Genomic DNA, 7,789 nt, shown 5'->3' with positions numbered 1-7,789 from the left:
TCTTTGCTCTGGGCCTGGAATCAGGAAGATCTAAGCTCAGCCCAGCCTCAGACACTTAATAGTTGTGTGACTTTGAACAAGTCATTTAACCTCTGTTTGCTTCAATTTTCTCATCTCTTCCCAGGATTTTTGGAAGTATCAAATAATAAAATATTTGCACAATGACTGGCATATAATAAGCACTATATAAATGTCATTTATCATTGTTATTATTATTGCTATTGCTTTTTCTTCTTCCTTTCTTTCTTTTTCCCACCTTCCTTTCCTTTTCTACCCCCCTCCCCATAATTGTAGAAACATTTCTATTCTCACAAAGAAGAGAAAGGTTGGAGTCATTTTAAAAAATATGATTGAATTCGCTGGTTATTTCTGACATACCCAAGGATCATTCTAAAGGCCAATTGAAAGACAAAGCAGAGATCAATTATAGTTCAGAATTCCCTCATATCTCATATATCTTCCTAAATTGAAGAGAAATGGTTATAGCACCATGGCTATAGTTCTAGGCATATAAAGCCTTTGAGTGGGGAATGAGGCAATTACCAACATAATTCCATTATAATTCACTTTTGCCCCAATTATCTACATATAGCTCAGGCAAAAATATCTTGGGGTCCAAGTTATTTCTATAACTGTCTTGATTCTCTAATTCTGTTATGTCTATGAATACAGTCACGATCTTGATTAATTATGAAAAGAGAAATACTGTATCATATCTGAATCAAAACTATTGTTGGGGTTCATTGAAAATCTCACGGAAAGGATGATCGAGGCAGAGCAAAGTGATCAAAAGAGCACTATACTGATGTGATGGCTGCAAAGAAGCAAGGGTGGGCATGGGGGTGGGAGGGCTGGTCTCACCAGGGCTGCTGGGGACCATACCAAGGCTCCTCCTTCTGTGGCAGAGCTAATGGTTATGTCTGGGCTCTAACACCTACAATAAGCAGAACTAGGAGGATGGCCTCTTCTGTGTCAGATGTCCCTTAGAGAAAATCCTTTTATCCTTATAACCAAAGAAAAGTGTGGAAAAGAATGAAAACTTTGTGCCAGCCTGTTCCCAGGGTTCTGCTGGTTCCCTGGTGTTCACATGCATTTTAAGAAGACTGATGTGTACCAAACCTGTAGGAAGCTCAAAAAAGTTTGTCAGAATTGATTTTGAACCTAGAATAAGGCTTACCTATTCAGGTTTGGGATGCAGGACTGTTTTTTAAGGATGACATGCCTAAGTCTGATGTGAACAAAGAATACTTCTTCTAGAATGTTGAGTGAGAGATTTCTAACTGGGATGCAACTCAGCCAGTTGGTGTTCCTGAGAAGGCTACAGAGACCAGTGACATGCTACTCAAACTCGCTTGTACCACCCCTTACTACAAATGGAATAATCCTCACATTTGTTCCTTCTGGGTGAAAGGAGAATGTAGAAGAAGAGAAGAGTGTCTGTACAGACATGAGAAGCCTGAAGACACTGATGATCCTTTTGCTGATCATAACATCAAAGATCACTATTAGGATATTAATGATTCTGTGGTTGATAAAATGAGCATCAACAATGCCTCTTCTGGACTCACCAGATGATAAGACCATTATCATACTACATGTTGATGGCCTGGGAGATACAATCAGTGCGACTGATCTCAGAAATCACTTTTACCAGTTTGGTGAGATCTGAACCATAACAGTTGTACAGACAGCAGTGTGCTTTCATCCAGTTTGCTACAATGCAAACTGCAGAGAGAGATGCTGAGAGGTCCTTCTACAGACTGATTGTGAATGGACACAGACTTAAAGTGAAGTGGGAAAGATCCTAGGTAGACAGGGGAAAAGAAAAGGAAAAAGATGGACCACAGACTCTGGAATTAAATTGGAGCCTATACCAGGATTTCCTGGAGCTCTTCCTCTTTCTCCAGCAGCTGAAGAAGATGCTTCTGGCAATTATTTTAATCTCCCTCCCAGTGGTCCTTCAGCAGTGATTAATATTACCCTGTCCCCTCCTTTTGAGAATGCATGTCCACCTCCACCAGGTTTTGGACCACACATGTTCCATCCAATGGGACCACCACCTCCCTTCATGTGAGCTCCAGAACTCAACCACTATCCTTCTCAGGATCTCCAGAGAATAGGGGTTCATGCAGGAAAGCACAGTAGTCCTTAACATTCTGCTACAGTGGTTGGGCTTGGAGAAGGAAAGTCTATTTAGAAATGTAATAAATAAATCTTGGAGTTAAAAATAAAGTACCAGACTTGTAGCAAGGAGAGGAGACCTGGGGTCTAATGATAACTTTTGAAGGAAATTTTACACCTAGACACACACATACACACACATGCACACAGACACACTTGTGTGTATATATGTGTTATCATGTATTACAGACTATCGATATTACCCCTATCATATCAATTTAGCTATTATGTTTCTATCATGATTGTGTGTTTTAAAATAACTTTCCAATTTTGTCTTTGAGAACATATACAAATGGTTTTGTTTTTTGGAAAGAGGAGAGGAAATACTTACACTTTTTAAAAAATAAAATCCAAGTAAATGTTTGAATTCAGAAAAACAGGTAAAGAGTTCTGGTTCAAAATGTGTTACTGAATCCAATAGATCTCTTCCTGTCCCCCATCACCTAATGTTTGATATCATATATTTTGGCAAAGATGCTAAAGAAAGTCAGGAAAAATCTGCCTATGACTTCATTCTCTGAGTGTCCTCCACTATTAGCTGGTGCCAAGAAACTTTAGCAGTGTTTTATAAATGTACCCTCTCTTAGAAATTGCCTCAAGAAATCATATTTTTCCTATTTGTGGGAAAAACCCAAATTCCCTTTCTGCTCCTCCGCACCCAAAGATACTGTGCAATAAGATTACACTTGGAGGTTTTGGAGATATAATGCCATTCTGGGATGTCCCAAACCCAGCAGGAACTATCCTTCCTGCCATTTATTCACATTTTTTATGCACCCTGTAACTATCTCTACATTAGCATGAACTTGCTGAAAGAAACTCTAATGTAGAGTTCAAAAGTGATTTTTCAAAACAAAAACTGCTTTATTCTATAATTTTACTTTACATTGTTCTAATACTTCACGCCCTAATTTTGTGAGTTGGCTCCTATTCGTAAAGTATTTGACATATAAAGATATGGATTCCTAATGGATAGATAAAATCCTTTTATTCTTACTTTCCGTGAGTCTCAGGACATACCCCTGACCTAGCCTTGTTTCACATCACTCTCCTCCTTTAAAATTATATAATCCTGAAAAAAACTTAAGATCTTCTCTCTAATCCTATCTACAAAAAAAAAAAGATTGTCTCCCTTTTTTGAGTCATTCATCATTAAAGATACATTTTTGCTAGTTTCATTTTAAAATTGTTTTATTAGTATAAAGTGGTGTGATAATAGGCTATATAAATGATTTTTTGTCATATCTGTGTTGTATACATTTTACCATAATAACATGTTCAAGTCAAAAGTATCATCCATTATCCTTATTAATTCATGTCTAGACATTTATAAATGTTTCCTTAATTTTCAGCAAAAAAAAAAAAAAGTCATATGAAGCATATCTCTTCAAGGCTGGAGGAACTGCAACTGCCTCTTTCTAGAGGCACACCTTCCTATTTTCTTGCTTCCTCCTAAGCAGAAAGCCTAATGGCCTGCTCAGGCTTTTACAATCCATACTAGACCAAGGGAGCCGGCAAAGGCCAAACCAGGTGGTATACTGTGCCTCTAAAGGGAAATACAAAACCTAATCCCCAGACACAGTTTCAGACAAACACTCATTTTATTTACTCATATTCATCTCTCTAGTAAAAAAAAAGGAGAAAATAGCTTGCTTAATCCCAATACTAACACAATATTGATTCACATTCATGTTCGGTATTTATTGACGTGCATTGCATTCAATGGAGGCTATCATTCTGGCGGCTGTGTTGGAGGGAAGGAGCAATCACATTAGAAAAAGAGATGAAGCACCCAGTTTATACAGCCCTAATTTTATGTAATGTAAACCTTTCAAACACCGCACATGCGAGTGGAAATGCATGTCCTGATGAAAAACCAAATGCGTACAAAATGGATTTATCTTAAAGTTAATTACGGCTGTTGAATATCTGTCCTCCAAGTCCGTCATTATTTCCAAAACTTGTATAATGAAATTAACTTCTCTTGCTTTGTGGCAGATTTCTGTGTATCTCATTAACCAGACATAGCTGCATTGGGGTTGTTCAGCACAAGGTTTTTATTTTGTGACTCGTCATACTGAGTGTTGGGAAATTATACAGGTGGCATGTAATTTTGCTCAGGGCTTTTTGTATGCTAAGGCATGCACAAATATCGACCTTGCCCCCCACCCCTCCTCTCCAATCACAGAAATCGCCAGACATTTTATGTACATTACTAGCATATGGTTGAGGCCAGTGAGTAGTTAGGGATGTAGAATTAAGCTATGAAAAACACACCCTTTTTTAGGTGCCCCTTCGAGATTTTTATTAAATGGTGGCAGCTGGATTTACACTGTATTTAATAAAATGTTAGCAGGCATTTGAGGTTTAAAGGTGTAACACAATTCTTTTTTAATATGATAATTCCATATATTCAAATATGAAACTAGCTTTAGATGCTTTGTATGGCTATAATTAAAGTAAGTATTGTGTGTGCAGTTTTTTCTCCCCAGCTTACATGTGGAATGTACATGACTTAAGTTTACAAAGCAGCTTTTGGTTTTTGGAAAATATTCCATTCAATAAATATTACTATGTTCCTGCTTCTTTGTTAACCACTCAGGAATAACTATGAAAGATAACTGTCCACAGCCCTAAAGCAGAATATGGTCTAAATTGAAGGTGGGAGGGGTGAGGGCAAGACATTTACACAGATTAACTCTAAAACCTTAAAATAGTCCAGAAAAAAGAACACAAACACAAAACTTAGAATGGCATGAGAGAATAAAGTATTCAAAGATCACCACCTTCTGGGGGTAAGAAATGAAGAAGGCACATGGAGCAGGTTGTTGGACCTTTAAGGAAGAAAAGGTCTTTAACAGATAAAGAAGTGGGAAGGTTTAATTTTTATCTTAAGTGATGGTACACATAGTTCTGGATTATATAAAATAGAGCTCTTCTTTTTCCCTCAGGAGTCTTCAAGCAATTTTCTAAGCTGCTTCCTTAAACTGTAGATTTTTTCTCTTTATGGCATGGAATTTCCAAAGGAAAGAAGAATGGTAGATAACTAGAATGGTAATTCCATCCTTCTTCATTCTATCTCATCTCCCCAATTCACAGATTATCAGTATCAGAGGAGGAGATGCCTGAGTATTAACAGGGAAGGGTTAAGAGCAAGTACCCACATTTGCTTCATTACTCACAAGAGCTAAAATTAATGTGAAACTGCAGAGAAACAAAACAAAGTTTATATCTTACATAACATATATATGTTATATATGTGTGTATAGCTTTGTGCATATATGTATAACTTTGTGTGTATATATAGCTTCATACATGTAAATATATAGCTTCATATATATAACTATATACACATATATGTAACTATATACACATATATGACTATATATGGGTGTATATGTATAGCTTCATATGTCTGTATGAAGCTAAAAGGAAGGATGGTGCTTTTTAAAGAGGCAAAGAAAGCAGTTGGAGTGGGTTTTGTTCACCCAGCAACTACAAGAAACTTTATTTCATGGAACATTTGGTCATCACATATTCCAGTACTACTAATATTATTTTTTAAAAGGCCACCATAAAAAGAATTACTACTAACAAACCAAGATTTGTTGCTGAAGACAACAAAGTACAGAAATTCTAGAAGAGCTTGATAAAACACTTCAGACAAAATCAACATACTGATACTCTGTGACTTCAGTGCAAAGCTGGTTGGGGAAATGAAGATTTATGGAAATATACGGGAATGTATGATTTTGGAAAAATAAAGGAGAGAATCCAATGACTTGAATATTACATAAAATCCTCACCATACCCTATCAAGGAAAATGCTCTTTTAAAACAAAGAATTTTTAGGTAATAGATGTGGCAGAAACCAAATAACACCCTAAAAATATCAATTTTATTTTAAGAAAAGGAAAAATACTATTAATATGAGTTATTATTAAGTCACCTTTTTCATAAGTAAAGATTTTCTAAAAATAATTTTTAAAATGGAACCTTCAATTATTTAAATATAAAATTGAAAATAAAAATGCAAATAATTTTTAAAAATTTTAAAATAAAGTAAAAAAAGAAAATAAAAAATAGCAAAGGGAAAATTGAAATTTAGTAAACACTGACTATAATAATTGCATCCAGAAATTTAAATATTATAAATCAATTGGCATAATGAGACCAAAACAGCCCAGAAGTATCCTTAGTCAATCAATCACTCAACACGCACTTATTAAGCACTTGCTCTGTGTCAGATACTGTGTCAATGTTAGGGTTGCAAATAAAAACCAGAAAGTCCCTGCCCTCAAAGACCTTATATTCAAATAGGGAATACAAGATGTATAAATCAGAACATACAAGATAAGTACAGAGTTGATGGAAGATAACTTCAGAGGGGAGGCAGTTGGAGTTAGGGGAATCTTAAAGGAAGGCAGGAATTCTAAGTAGTAGTAATTGGGAGGGAGAACAAATCAGCAAAATCTGAATTGCCTTATTTGGCAGATGGAGAAGAGACTGACAAAGACAACACTAGAGTTAAAATATAATCTTGTCTATAAATTCCTACAAAAAAAGATGATGGACAATTAAAAATAGTATCATGTTGTACAGAAGAGAGAAACAGAGAAAGATAAAACTAAGGTAAAGAAATCATGGCAAGATATCCAACTAAGCAGTCACCCCAGGGTGACTTTTTCACAACTGAAAATGGAAGGAAAACTACAAACAGAAGAAAATGGAGGGAGGAGGTGAAAGATTTGCAAAAGACATTTCAGTTTCCAATTAATTCTTAATCTCTGCTTCAAAGACCCTTTATTAGATGTATTTTATTGCCTTATGATCAGTAAAAGATGCATTTAATATTTCTGCCTTTCTGTATTTATTTGTCAGTTTTTTATGACCCAATATGGTCAATTTTAGTGAAGGTGCCATACACAGCTGAAAAATAGGTATATTTCTTTCTATTCCTATTAAATATTCTCTAGAGAGCTATCATAAATAACTTTTCTAAAATTCTTTTCGTCTTCACTTTTTATTTATTTATCTACATTTGAGAGGGGTAAATTGAAGTACGCTGATAGTAGTTTTACTGTCTTTTTCCTCCTATAATTCATTTAACTTTTCCTTCAAGAATTTGAATGCTATGCCTTTTACTACCTATATATTCAGTATTCATATTCATTCATTGTCTATGGTACCTTTTAGCAAAATGTGGTTTCCCTCTTTTAATTAGGTCCATTTTTGGTTTTCTTTGGTCTAAGATCATGATTGCTCCCCCTGCCTTTTTTTTTTTTAACTTCAGTGGATACATAATAGATTCTGCTTCAACCCCTTAACTCCTGTGTATATATTTCTGATTCAATTTTGTTTCCTATAAACAGCATATTACTGGATTCTGGTTTCTAATCCATTTCCCTCCATCTGTTCTCTCATACTTATTCTTCTCCTTTTCTTTTACTTCTTTCCCTCAAGTCTGTTTTGCTTCTGATCACTGCCTTCCTTACTCTACCCTCCCTATTACCCTGTCCCGTCTTCTTAACTCCTTTTCCTTCTGCTTCCCTGTTTGTTTGTTGATTTCTGTACCCATTTATGTGTGTATATCTCCCTTCCTTGAAGC

The 7,789-nt window shown here is 35.6% G+C and overlaps 1 pseudogene; it reads left to right on the top strand.

The window, feature by feature from the left end:
* The first annotated feature begins 917 nt into the window (after positions 1-917).
* Positions 918-2,152, top strand: LOC114035671 (annotated as a pseudogene).
* The last annotated feature ends 5,637 nt before the right edge of the window (positions 2,153-7,789 follow it).

Source organism: Vombatus ursinus, unplaced genomic scaffold (genome assembly GCF_900497805.2).
Source record: "Vombatus ursinus unplaced genomic scaffold, bare-nosed wombat genome assembly UNPS02009205.1, whole genome shotgun sequence".
In the NCBI taxonomy this organism is placed as follows: domain Eukaryota; kingdom Metazoa; phylum Chordata; class Mammalia; order Diprotodontia; family Vombatidae; genus Vombatus; species Vombatus ursinus.
This window is presented reverse-complemented; position numbering and strand designations above follow the sequence as displayed.